This window comes from Macrobrachium rosenbergii, chromosome 7 (assembly GCF_040412425.1).
Source record: "Macrobrachium rosenbergii isolate ZJJX-2024 chromosome 7, ASM4041242v1, whole genome shotgun sequence".
NCBI classification, from domain to species: Eukaryota; Metazoa; Arthropoda; class Malacostraca; order Decapoda; family Palaemonidae; genus Macrobrachium; species Macrobrachium rosenbergii.
In genome coordinates, this window is record NC_089747.1 from 4,177,501 (window position 1) to 4,192,883 (window position 15,383).

A 15,383-nucleotide genomic window follows, 5' to 3' on the forward strand; every position below is an offset into this window, starting at 1 on the left:
TCCTGATCCTGACGAGGCTGAGCAGAAGCGAAAAACCAACTGACCATAACCGAAAGAAGCAGGCCCGGGGCCGGAAGGGTGATGAAATGGTCCTTTCTTTTCTCGAGAGTTTTATTGTCTTCTTTTTTTTTATTTTATCATTTTTTTTATTTGTGTTTTTCGTTGTTTCAGTCCTTCTGCCGGTTGAAAAGGGTTCTTCTTTTCGAGTGAGTTTTACTGTATTCTTTTTTTTTTATTTTCTATATTTTTCGGTGTGTCAGTCCTGGTGCCGCTTAAGAAAATATAAACGAAGAAAATCTTTTGCACGTTTTTGTACTAACAGCAGTAAGAATGCCAGTCCTTATCTAGGTAAATTATCTTGTATTATTTATCATCTGTGCATCGTAAATTCATGAGAAATGTATTTCTGCTTTTTATATTTTTTTTTTAACGTCTGTCTGTCTTGCTGCCATAAAAGAGAATTCTTTCGCTCGTGTGAATCTTGAAGCCATAAAATAGAATGGGCATTACTCTCTCATACGAGCCTCGGTATTTCTTTTGATATTTTTTTGTACTACGTCGATATTGCACCTGCAAAAAAAAAAAACACAAATCCTTTTCACCGTCTTGCAATCTTGCTCCCGCAAAAAAACAAAAACACTTCTTTTCAAACTTTTTACAATCTTGCGTGCCCCTTCAGAATAAAAAATATATTTTTTCAATCTTACAATCTTGTATCCACAAAAAAAAAAAAACTTCTTTTCACCGTCTTACAATCTTGCACCTCCCCAATAAAAAAAACTCTCCATTCAGCGTCTTACAATCTTGCATCCGCAAAAAAGTACCTATATATTCCTCTTTCTCTCGCGAGTTTCTCCATAACCTTATTACTATGCCGATCTTGCAGATTGGAGGCTTCGGCGCGGCGGTCCGTGTAAGCATTCTGTAACGAGGCAGTTTGGTAGTTAATTAAGACTAGATTACGAAAGACTTCATCGCCACATGAATGGACGGAGTCGTCCTACTGAGGACTCAGCATGAAAGGCAATTTCCTTTTTTTTTAAGTTTTCTGAAAAGAAAACTATTGTGCCGGCTTTGTCTGTCCGTCCGCCCTCAGCAGTTTTTATTTTATTTAAGGTTAAAGTCAGCCATAATCGTTCTTCTGACAACGATACAGGCCAGACCACCACTGGGCCGTGGTTAAAATTTCATGGGCCGCGGCTCATACAGCATTATACTGAGGCCACCAAGAGATAAGATTAATTTTCGGTGGCCTTGATTACACGCAGTAGCGACTGTACAGAAAACTCAATTGCGCCGAAGAAACTTCGACGCATTTTTACTTGTATAATTTAAATACAGATTCTGGAATGGCGACGTCTATGGTCATTAATGCCGGTTATCATGCTGAAGCTGTATGCACTGAAAACAATAAAAAAAAAAGGCAATGGAAGTAAATAATATGCATCATTACGCTGAAGAACGCATTGCGCAAGTTTACTTACAGTCTTTGGTTATCACCAAGAGAAAATGTTTGTCGATGAAGAAATTACTAACAATATTTATCTTTGTGAAGAAATTCACTTCATTTTCTATTGTTTTAAACTGATCAGACCTTTTCGGGGAATGCTGTGAAATTCTAAACACGGAAAGAAATTCTCATCACGGGGAGAGATGAGTCTTATAAATATATACAAATGATAATGTAAAGTTCCCCTTAAAATGACAAGAGAGAGAGAGAGAGAGAGAGAGAGAGAGAGAGAGAGAGAGAGAGAGAGAGACAGAGATTAGGTACTAAACAAACAAGAATAATAATAATAATAATAATAATAATGATAAAATTATCAAACCTCATAATCCTCCCATCCAGCAAATCCAATTAACCTCCAAGGAAGAACAAGCAGAAGAAAACGAAGAAGAAAGAAAGAACGAAAGAAAGAGAAAGAGAAAGAAAGAAAGGTCATTCAGCAGTGGCCATGTGGTCATAAAAATTTCCAGCATTATTCCACCGCGTACGAAGCGTTCATCATCACGTCACCGAGAGACCTGTCGTGTGCATACAAGATGCTGGCGGTATGGTAATTAACCGAGTCTTGGAGAAAATTACCTCCCTTCAAAAAGAAGTTGGGAAATGTTTTTATTACTCCTTTGACGTTCGAGAGGCTGTTAGTTAGTCTGCAGAATGGGGTCTTGCATTTTCGAAATGCTTCGTACTCAGTTGTTACCTTGAAAGTGAATTAATATTTTAGCGTGGACTTGTTGGTATATTTACATGAATGGTTAGGCTAATATACTGCAGTATTCACACGCGTTCTGCCGTATAGTAGAATTATTATATTACGTTCAAATAACGAAGAGATTGGCACTTAGAAATTATTCTTAATTGTTATAATTTTACCGGAATATTTACAAAAATCGTCACTCTGATGTACTCCAGAATTCACAATCATTCAGCTCTTTGGTAGAATTACTATATTAGGTTTAAAAACGAAAAGATTAAAACTTAGAGATTACTCTAAACTATAATAACTACTGTATTAAACTGGGATTACAAAAATATTCGCAATCAGCGATTACTCTAAAAATAAGCATTACGACCTTATTGCGAAATCACTAGGATATCAACAATTACAAATTACCGAAACATTATTACCTTAAATAACGCTTAACAAAGATGCGTCCCTATCTTACACTGGAATCACAAAATGTTTCACAATTAGAAATTAAGCTAAAACTGAATTACTATCTTACGTTTGATATACTAAGAGATTCACAGTTAGCAATTACTCTTGAAAGGTAATACGATCGTAAAACTGTACCAGGAAAAGACCCATGATTGAAGATTAATATCTGACAAAGAAATTACAAGAATACTCATTGTTTCAGACTACTATGAAATGGCATTACTGTGGAATTACTGCCTTAAAGCTCCCAGGCTTGTCCCAAGCCTAATGCCCAATTTCACGAGGTGAAACTTGGTGTAAAATTAACCTAATTTTCCGTCTCTCTCTCTGTCTATCTCCATCTGTGAGATTCTTTCTGACATAATCATCAGGACTTGTAGCTTTCCTGCTGTAAATTCCCACCCCTCTCTCTCTCTCTCTCTCTTTCTCCTTTTTTTTTTTTGCATCGTCCATACTTTCCCACGATGCCATAAATACTGTTTTAGAAAGTCCCATTCTCCTTTCGTTTCGGAGAAACAGAACTGCCATATTGTTACCATATGTCAGCGGGGAAAATCACACCTGTAGCCAGGTATTCTGTCGAAGTTCGCTTTACACACAGAAAAACCGAGTTAAGTCGCTCACTCGAAGCTAATTATGTTATCCGCTATTTGTCTGGCGTTTTTCTGCTCATCGTGTTTCTATTTTCCTTTACGTGAGGTTATTCTGTTCTTTGGGAGACTGCTTTGCAAGTTTATAATAATAATAATAATAATAATAATAATAATAATAATAATAATAATAATAATAATAATAATAATAATACTTTAAAAGCTTGTGAGATAACGACATAGATTTTATTTCAAGTGACTCACACTCATCTGTCAAAAAATTTCAAGTCTACTTTTTTCATTTTGTTTTGAAACAGCAGTAGCTTTCAATTTTTTTTTTTATTTCATATCAAGATGCAATAGTAACATTAATTCTATTATACCATGTACAAACCTCTCTCTCTCTCTCTCTCTCTTTTAAGTACATAAATGAATAAGCAAATTAACTAATCAACTAAAGAACTAGTGACAAAAGCCTTTAATGTTCTATTTCATTTGAAATCTCTTATCCAATATTAATCTCAATCCACCTTTTGCTCATTCTTTGTCTCTAATCATATATAATGAAATCAATAATAAAACACTCAAAGGAAAAACCTATGCTGCACAGCATAAATATCAGCCATACTTTATTAGCAACATCCGAAAACACACTTCCTTTAATGGAAAGTTATTATTATTATTATTATTATTATTATTATTATTATTATTATTATTATTATTATTATTAAAGTAAATGTTCATAAGAAGCCGGTCTAATGGGCCATTAGCATGCAAAATCAACTCTGAAAAAAAAAAAAATGTCCATTTGTTCAAAAGAGAAAGCAGAAATGGAAAGCTCTGCCGGTACCATTCTCTACAGCCATTGCAAAAAATACTAAATTTAAAGTTTTCTAGTGTTCAAATAAATAACATCGACAAAAAACTACATGTTTAAACCTAAAGGAAATGTCCCGTAATATTTCCTTTTAAATTTACATAAGCCTCTACAAAGCCTTCGACAGACTTCCATATTTTAAGTACAATTTAGACTTTTATATAATTACGAGCAACATGAAATGCACAAAAACGGAACTCGTAAGTTTTCTAATGCACTCAAACAGATACTGATTAGCCAAATTGACTGCTTGATTGTAATCTACCTGGCGCTACAAGTACAAAGTTTAGCACACCCAGCTAATGATGGTTCTGTCGAAAATCGAAGGGGATCGTGGCAAAGGTCACATGTTGCAACAATGCATTAGCCGTGCACGAGAGAACCAACGAATTCTTTTAACTATCAATACGGATTGGATGTAAACAGAACCTGTATCACATAAGCAAACTTTTTAATTTTTATTATTATTATTATTATTATTATTATTAATATTATTATTATTATTATATTATTATTATTACAGCATTATTCTATTTTTATTATTATTATTATTATTATTATTATTATTATTATTATTATTAAAAAAATCCTCAACGCTGTCAGAGTTAATATGTATTAAAAATAATGATGTCAGTGTAAATATTTATTAAAAATAATGTCAGTGTAAGTATATATAAAATATATATATACATTTATATATATACATATATATATATATATATATATATATATATATATATATATATATATATATATATATATATATATATACAAAACAAGAGCTTTCGAAAACTTGCTCGATTCTCCTTATCGATCTTACTATGACAGTCGTATTACTTATTTAAATAAAATGTACAAACGCAGCAAATTTTCTTTGGTACCTTAGCTGTGACTTGCAATTCCGAATCGTCATGCTTTGTTTCATTTTGTTAATATATGATGTGTCACTTCAGCTTCAGCTGAAATAACTTATGTGGCGATTTCACCGTACACTTAGAAGATGAATAAGCGCCATCAACTGGCGTTTATTAATCATCTAAGTTTCCTTACTACTGATCTCATTTCAAAAGCTGTGAATTCATTCTTGAGTACAGTCGAGTGTTCGTCAATTTCTGGTAGTCAGTTGAATTATCATGCCTTAATCTCATATTCATGACCCCACACACACACACACATTATATACTGTATATATATATATATATATATATATATATATATATATATATATATATATATATATATATATATATATATATATATATTATATATATATATATATATATATATATATATATATATATATATAATATATATATATAATATATATATTATATATATATATAATATATATACATTTAATATAGGTATTATATATATATATATATATATATTATACATACATATATATAATGTATATATATATATATATAATTATATGTATATATACAGTATATAATTACACATAGATACATACATATATATATGTATGTGTGTGTGGAAAACAGAGGCCGCACGAAAGGAAAAAAAAAAAAAAATGAAGGTACAAAACGCTATCGCGTTATCTTAATGCATTTTCGAGGTGTATGTACGTGCATACTTGAATGCGCAAGTATGCATATAACACGAAAAAAAATATATACCGTAAATTCGGAGAGGAAGCGAACGAAATATTCCAAGCCTGAAAAACCAGATTTCCGTGACGCCCATTGTAACATTTCACCCTTCCATATTGTTACGGGCTCTCTCGCATCGTAATAACGTAACAAGTTACTTAGGAAGGCGTCACGCATGGGTGACGGGTGAGGTCCCCTTTTTAAAAAGAACTCATTGTTTCGGGGCCACTTACTTATTTACGGCTCTGCGGACCCTAGGCGCAGAGCCCCTCGTCATGTCTAAACAGGGTGTGAAATTAGGCTGACGCTCTCCTTGCAATTGGCTGGCTCACGCCTCGTAACCGGTAATGAAGCGGATGGGAAAGGAGAATGGAAATGGGGAAAGGTTAGAGGTACGTGATGTCAACACGAATATGCATTTGTATATACATACATACATACATACAATAACTTGATCACATACACAATATTGTTCTGTGCATTAGTAGAATCACTAACAGGATTCATTCTCCACTAGATACCATCCAGTTTGAATGAGGTCCTGTTGTTAACATAGCCTACATACTGTACATACATACATATATATACATATATACATTATATATATACACACATACATACAAAATTTCTCCACCGACAATAAAGTAGGTGAGATCAAATTCATAATTCATGGCACCATTACCAAGTAGCTTTAACAAACATACGAAAGTTTCATAATAACCACTGTGATTTAAGTTTACTAGTATGAACTCAAAATGAATGACATAAAAGGTATCAAAATAAATGCTGCATGAAGAATGAAACTGAGAGTAAAAACTACTACAGCAGCTGTGGCATCCTGCTGTAGTTAAAACCCGAATGACAATTAGCACTATTAACTGCAGAAACAGCAGGAATGTCAGAAAAGGTATCAGTATTTGTCTTCATATATTCATTTTTATCTGGTGTGGGACAACGTCTTTTGACCACTCGAGTCGTGGGTTATGAACAGAATAGAATTTAGGCCAAAGGCCAAGCGCTGGGACCTATGAGGTCATTCAGCGCCGACAGGGAAACTGACAGCAAAAAGGTTTGAAAGGTAACAGGAGGAAAACCTCGCAGTTGCACTATGAATCAACTGTTAGGAGGAAGTGGAAAGTGAGATGGAAGAGAATATGAACTGAGATACAGTAAAAGAAATAAAAGGGGTTGCAGCTAGGGGCCGAAGGAACGCCGCAGAGGACCTTAAGTATTGCCTACGTGCATTGCATGAGGTGCACTGACGGCGCTACCCAACTACGGGACTATGTTTTCTGTGTATCTACTCGAACATAACACCTGTCAATCATTACTGACATCGACATTATCCTATTTACATATTTTGGCATCGGAGATCCATACGGAGTCTGTGTACCTGTTTAGCAACGCAAACAAAACACACCTGTCAATCAAGTCGTCATTTCTGACAACCGTTATTATCCTGTTTACCTATTTTGGCATCAGGAGCTCCTCAAGAATAGGATTTACAAATCACCGAGCGCCGGGACCGGGGAAAGTGTGTTGTATTGGTAAACTATGGGAACATAAGGTGCGAAGTCAAACCGCATATGAAGGCGTAATGAGCGTTATGTAAACTCGGGCGAGTAGGTAAACGACTTATTACACTAAGGGTAAATTACTTAACACTCTGGGTGTGGCTGGATGGCGACACCTCTAAATATCGTGTTCGGCATGCGATCGTTTGTTTGTTTGTTTGTGTATGTATGTGTATACGTACACACATATATAAATATACTACATATACACATATATATGTATGTAATATATATATATACACACACACACACACACACACACACACACACACATATATATATATATATATATATATATATATATATATATATATATATATATACAAATATATATATATATAATATATATATATATATATATATATATTCTATATATATATATATATATATATATATTCTATAGGACAGGTAATGACTCTTAATTAAGCTGACTACGAACATTTACATATATAGATAAAAAAAGACAAATACACGCAACCATAATTGATGTACTATGTGACCTGCATTTTGGACCAGGTAGGAAGAGTTTAAGGTTAACTTTTGCGTGAGTATAGTCATTCATTGCTACATACGCAAAATTTAACTTGTAATTTTTCACACAAATGAACATATACACACACACACGTATAAACATATATATATATATATATATATATATATATATATATATATATATATATATATATATATATATATATATATATATATATATATATATATATATAATATATATATATATATATATATATATATATGTTATAATTAACATTTCAGTTATCATTATTGTCATTATTATCTAAATCCACAAATACTTATATGAAGGAAATCTACAATAACAATACTTTGTAAAGCAACCTTCCAAAAAATAGAATGACCGTGTGTGAGAACAGGTGAATGAAAAAGTAGAGAAAAAAATCAATGAACTAAAAAACATCTTCAAACCCATGATCAAATCCATCAAGTGATTATCCTGTCAGTCCACGTGATCTGTCAGTCAGTCAGTCAGATGGTCAAGTTCTTGTTCTGCTGTCGCTTTTTCTTGCCATACCAGAGATTCTCCTGTCCACTGTGTATCTGTCAATCAAACAGTCAACCGCCTTATTTCACCCTTTTTTATCTATGCAAGAGCATTGTCTGTCTGTAAGCGTACATGTCAGTAACTTAGACCATTACTCGAGTTTTTATTACAGTTCTTCTGTCTATTCTTCCCCATAAAAGATTCGTCAGTTTGAGAGCGTATCTGTCAGTCACTTAGACTTTTTATTACAGTTCTTCTGTCTATTCTCCTCTCTAAAAGTTTCGTCAGTTTGAGAGCGTATCTGTCAGTCACTTTGACTTTTTATTACAGTTCTTCTGTCTATTCTCCTCTCTAAAAGATTCGTCAATTTGAGACAGTATCTGTCAGTCAATTAAACCATTTCATGACTTTTTATTGTCGTTTTACTGTCTATTCTTAGCCATACAAGACAGCCTTCTGTCTGTCCACGTAACTGCCAGTCTGCTCAGACGCTTCAGCCTCTTCTTCTTTCCCAGCCATACACTTTCCTTGAAACCAAACTTTTCAATGTTAATTTCGTCCCAGGGCAATGCGTGACACTGATGGTCTTTAATGAGAGGGGAGGAGGTCCCATCTAGGACCACCGAAAAGCCTTACACCCCTATAAGCACCCCCACCCCTCCTCTCATCCTCCCCCGAGTCCCGACCCTTTGGTCCACAGTAAGTACATCCTGCTTAACCGCCAGACCTGTCATTGACTATCTCGCTCCCCACCAACTTGCGGTCGCCATAGAACGTGCATTGCTCGCGTAATTTGGCAGTTATTATCTTTTTCTCTGTGTTTCTTGCGCGGTATTAACCGACATAGTAATGAAGATTATCGTTAGTGTTATCATTATATTCTTATTAATATAGAAATGTTTATAATAGCGATCTCAGCGACTGGGGCAACATACATTTCAGTCAAAGCTGCACCTCAGTCATGAAGGTGCCTTGTAAAATACGAAATGTGTATTCTAAAAAAAAATCTAATGCGTAAATTATATGACATTTTCCTGATACTTCCAAACAGCAAAATCGGCTTCTGAATAAAACCACAAATAAAAGCATAGTATGAAATGGGGTAAAAAGTTTTATAGTTATTTAACTGATTTTGTGAAGTTACTTATTTATCTATTTTTGCACTGATATCTATTTTTAAGGTAATAATTCGGGGCATGAAGCCGAGATCTGTTTAATCCCTACCCACCCCAACCACTCTCCCCCCACCCTCCCCCAACCCATCTCCCGACGACCACACCACCCAAGCCTCTCAGAAACCGCAAAAAGAGAATCGAAGTCTTTAAGCGAAAGAGAAAGGAATAATTAGAGCAGCCCATTACCCACAAACCGCCAGAAGATTACTAAAATAATTAGATGATAATTTCGGAACCCTTTTCGTCTTTTATTTTATTTTTTTTTCTGACGAAGGGAGATTTTATCCTCCTCTGAAGCTCGCGTCGGCGAATTCCACACAAAAGCTACGAAGGCGGTGATTAAAACTCTTTATGCGTTTATTACCGGGGGAGTATAGTCTTGTATACATAGGCTATTGCTTATTTAAAGCGCAGCGCGCATCGCTTTCTCTCTCCATTTGGCGTTTATGGGCTGAAATTTATGTTTAAGTTCTTCAGAAATCCACGTGACTTTTTTTCTGGGACACGGAACGGGGTTTCATGACTGCGATAAACACTCGCTCGCTGTTTTATCACTTTTATATGACTGGAATAACATTGCTCTTAGAGGTGTTTCGTTCTGAAGGAAAACTTTTAACATTGCTCTTCCACAGATGTTTCATTTTGATGAAAAGCACTTGTCACATTGCCCTTCCACAGATGTGGCATTTTGATGAAAAACTCTTGTCACATTGCCCATCCACAGATGTGGCATTTTGATTAAAAACTCTTGTCACATTGCCCATCCACAGATGTGGCATTTTGATTAAAAACTCAACGGTTTATCATTTAGTTTCGTTCTTCCAGCGCTGTATAAGTATTGCTACCATTGATATACAACCGCAGAATTCATTACTTTTCTTAAATACTTTAAATTTTTAGACTGGAATATAAAATCTAGGCCAAAGGCCAAACGCTGGGACATGTGAGGTCATTCAGCGCTGAAAATAATGTTGAAACAATTGCTAGGAGAGTTTGGAAAGTAAGATGGAAGAAAGAGAATATAAAAGGAGGTACAGTAAAAGGAACGAGAGGGATTGCAGCTAAGGGCCTAAGGGACGCTGCAAAGAACCTTAAGTAATCCCTATGCACTATGGGAGACGCTAACGGCACTGCCGCCCTCCTGGGTTTCATATTTTCTTAAAAATTAACAAAGTTTTTCATCATTAGTGTCCTCCTTTTCAACTGGTGTCAACCTAACCAGACAGGTAGGCTATGTAAGAGTCTAACAGTACACAATTTCTGTCGTTTCATTTATAAATGTTCATCTTTTTTTTTTTTTTTTTTGGGCCGGTTTTCCTTAAATGCCCAAACAGTTTTGCTCACGATTTTCAAGAAATAATGTATATGGACCGTCGGAAATTAAATCTTTACATCGCATTAAGTTTTTTAATTAAATACACAAAACACCGCATCCTTTTTCTTTCATTATGCTGTTTACATGAAGAAATATCTTAAAATCGCCTTTCTGTGAATTTTATGTTTGCCTTTTTAATGAGTAAAAAACCCCTCCTTGTCTTTTTATATACCTTGGTGATTATCCAAATGGGAATTCGTGAATTCATGGATACCCATCTCATAATTATGAAAATGACTTTGAAAAAGCAATCTGCTCATCGAAACAATTCCATGTTTTTGTCGGCCTTGAATATCTCTCTCTCTCTCTCTCCTCTCTCTCTCTCTCTCTCTCTCTCTCTCTCTCTCTCTCTATGGTTACCTTCATAAAATCTGCAAAAATGATAAGCATTCTTACCATGATTGCCGCAAGAAAGTACAATTTAAACTCTGCAGGTCAGACCACAATTTTGTTTGAGCCAGCCTGTTGGCATTCCTTTCCATACCTTTTCGGTTGTTTTCAGCTGATTTCGTCAGGAAAATAAACTACTTTTCTATGACAGTTTTGTCTTGGAGATTTTCGTTCACCTATCCATTCTCCCTTTGGTGTTTTTTATTCCACGTGAACTTGAGTTTTCTATAGACTTTATTTTCGATGTCTCATTATCTCTACCAATATTCAAGATCTCTATCAATATTCATGACGTAAAGGCAATCTACAATTTTTATAGTATGTTTCTGCTTTGGTATTCATTTTCTTAATTTTTTTTTACTAAAATACGATTGGATCATCATTCATAATAAGCTACTTTTCTCGCGGGTCATACATTCGCTAGCTATTGGCCTGAAATATCAAGCACGTTATAAGTGCAAAGTTGCAAGTTGCAAGTGCAAAGCGGTTCTTCAATGAATAGACTGAACTGAACTGAATATAGAATTTAGGCCAAAGGCAAAGCACTGGGACCTATGAGGTCATTCAGCACTGAAACGGAATTTGACAGTAAAAGGTTTCAAAAGGTGTAACAGGAGGAAAACCTCGCAGCTGCACGATGATTCAATTGTTAAATGAGGCGGGAAAGTAAGATGGGAGAAAGAGAATACGAAGGGAGGTACAGGTAAAAGGAAGACAAGCACTCGGTTGCATACATAAAAAAAAATAACTACACTGAATATCCAGAAGCTTGCTAACTAACTATTAATAATTATAAAAGGTAATGGAGCTGTCTTGTGCATGCAGACAAACATGCACATATATAAATTATCTGTATAGTGTATGCAAAATGTAAACGTACATAAGTAACAGTGCTGTGAACGTACAAAGGTAACAGACTACATTGTGTGTGCATCCTTTGTCATACAAAGAAAAGAAATGCAAACATACATAACTGTGCTGTGAACGTATACACATACATACATACATACATACACATACATACATACATACATACGCTACATACATACATACAGACTGCATTGTATGTGCACCCTTTGTCACACAAAGCGACGAAAGACGCCGAAATTTGGGGGTCACGACGAACCTATGGGAACTGTGTACGGGACGTCTATTATCGAAGCCTGTCAATATCTTCTTTTATGGTTCCTCTTGCATATTCATTGCTTAGGGGGGGAAAAAATAAAAGGCCGCACTTGCCTACGATCCCTTCCAAATGTGTCACTTTCACCAGACGGGCGTCAAAACAGTTATGCATTTGTTTTTGTTTTTTTTTTCCTTTGCTGTATCGATTTCTGTGAAGTTCTTTTATGTTTTAATTTTTTGTTTGTTTGTTTGTTTGCTGGGGAGGGGAGGGTAGTTATTTCGTTTCCAGTTTTGATATTTAAATCTTTTAGTTACTGAGTTTTTTTTTTTTTAAGTGAATTTTAGATGTGTAATGTCGATTATGTTTTCTTTTGACTCAGCTGGAGATTTAATAAATTATATATATATATATATATATATATATATATATATATATATATATATATATATATATATATATATATGTGTGTGTGTGTGTGTGTATTTACATATATATATATATATATATATATATATATATATATATATATATGATATTATATATATGTATATATATATATACATATATATATATATTTATAATATATATATATATAAATATATATATATATATATATATATATATATATATATATATATATATATATATAAGATGTGTGTGTGAGCGTCTTGTGTGCGCGTCTGGTAAACGTGTCGGCAGGATACGAAGCGGTTTACAAGCGAATGATAAGATAAACGGATGTACTCAGTGATCGAACGGAATCCTTTTATTTACTCAGCATTATATATATATATATATATATATATATATATATATATATATATATATACTTTATTTCCTGACTCATCTCTTTATCTGTTACTTTCTTCTCTTGGGTTTGGCTTAGTTTCAAGTAATGGGGTTCGATTTCATGGAAGCGTCCGTTTCAAATGTTGAATTTGCTTATCTTGAATAATAAATAATAAGAAAACATCACACGGATTTCTTAAATTGCATAATATTGCACAATTCCTGAGTCATGACAAAGTATACAGATGCCAAATGACAAATAATATTGCATAATTCTTGTGACAAAGTCATGGCAAAGTAGACAGGTGACAAATGACAAATCAATAAAAATAAGTCATGAGAAGTAATTGTCAGGTGTCACAGGTGAACATTTGGTCAGGATTGGGAGATTTGCAACGCGCCTTAGGCTAGCTGAATGCACTTCGTGAATGTAACGGGAATTACCAGCGGAATTGGAGTTACTTCATTTTTTTTTTTTCTTTGACCCACCATTTCGTATTTTTTTTCTCGGTAATGTGAAAGCTTCATTAAAAAGTGCCATCTCTCTCTCTCTCTCTCTCCATATGGTGTAAAAACTTATCCTCAATTACGGTGGATAAAAAAGGGTTAGGTAAATACTCCTGTAATGATTACCCTAAGGAAGGTTAGCCCATCTACCCCTGACATCCAACCCCTTTCGCCAATATCTCACTATCTCTTAAAGACATTGCTCATCCATCACAATCAGGCAAGGCCTCACTTATATTTCTCAGTATATCAAGCAGTATTCATATCTCACAATTAGGCAAGACATCATTCATGCCTCTAGCAAATATCACTCAGCTCATAATCATTCAACACAGCACTCCTACTTCTCAATAAAGCAGGTATTACTCATACACCATAAAAGGCAAGGTATCATACCTCATACGCTGGCAAGGCATCACTCATAATTCTCAATATCGCAAAAGATTATTCATAACTCACAATCACGCACAGCGTTATTCGTATTTCTCATTGTGTCCAGTAACACTTTTATCTCACAACCAGGCAACACACCACTCATACTTCTCAATATAGCTTAGCAAATATTACTCATACCTCACAATCAAGCAAGGTGTTGCTTCATCAATTTGAACGTTAGTTATTTATCAATAAGCATGACACTTCTTCATTTCTTTCAAATCTACTTTATTTTATACCCTTAAACCGCTGGCTTTCGGCTCTTCATAAACCAATGACGCTTACGCCAATTCCCCCGGGTAACGGTCAGCATTTTCACCTTACAGGGTTATTTATAATCATACAATCAACCCTCTTAATTTTATCTGAGACAACGGTTTGCCTCCATTGCTAAAATGAAAACATAACTGTAACCGGCTTTCATAATTAAAATGAAAATAAAACAGTAACCGGACTTGACGAGAACCTCCTATACGCCTAGGCCTAATAAGAAGCTTGTGCCCATGACAATTTACGAATGAAAACCTTTAGCGTATTCGTCATTGACTGTCCTGCTTACCTTTTAAACTGACATCAATAAACATCAGCAGTGGAAGCACGTCGGAAAATAGCATGGAAGGGCTGCAAAACCATTCGCATTTCTGGTAAGAATGTAAAAATGGCGTGTAGGCTATGGTCGTTGCTCCCGCTGGTACCAGGCTATACTCTGGTGGAAGAATGCAACTGGTGTAGCCTTACTCTTGCTTGTATTCCCATCCTTTCAATTATTATCAGCTGGGAGAAGTTGATAATTAACAAATATTTCATGGAATTCACTCTATTTTCCATTATCGAAGGATAATTAAAGCAAGCAAGCTTCTTTACGCCACAAACACTCAATGTAAACATGAGACTGGGGGTCACCCGGTCACCGAGTTTGCTCCATTTCTCCGAATGAAACTCATCGTTGCTAAATTTAGCGCAAATAAATAATGGCCATGAAATACAAAGAATGTTAGCAACTATGAACGTAACTTCTATTTTTTAACGGTTTTAAAGAAGATACAGCTTAGAAATATTATTTGAAATAACAAGTAAGACTTTTTGTATTTATATTCTTGTTAGTTGCATATTTTCCCAGGATGAGATTGTTTGAGCCACATTTAGCATAAAAGACCTTAACTGATGAAACAAGTCGCCATTAACATTAGTCTTATTTCCAACTATAAAATATTATTTTCTGTATTAAGTATATTCCCGTGCAATATTTTT

At 34.6% G+C, this 15,383-nt stretch overlaps 1 protein-coding gene and 1 long non-coding RNA gene across 2 annotated transcripts in view; one reads left to right on the forward strand and one right to left on the reverse strand.

The window, feature by feature from the left end:
* Nucleotides 1-15,026, reverse strand: part of LOC136840043 (uncharacterized) — a 104,013-nt gene extending 88,987 nt beyond the window's left edge. Inside the window, exon 1 of the long non-coding RNA XR_010853515.1 lies at nucleotides 14,692-15,026. This is a non-coding gene — a long non-coding RNA (uncharacterized lncRNA). The remainder of the gene's footprint in view (nucleotides 1-14,691) is intronic.
* The window catches only part of LOC136840038 (peroxidase-like), a 61,323-nt gene that overhangs the window by 17,015 nt on the left and 28,925 nt on the right, over nucleotides 1-15,383 (forward strand). The window lies entirely within an intron of this gene.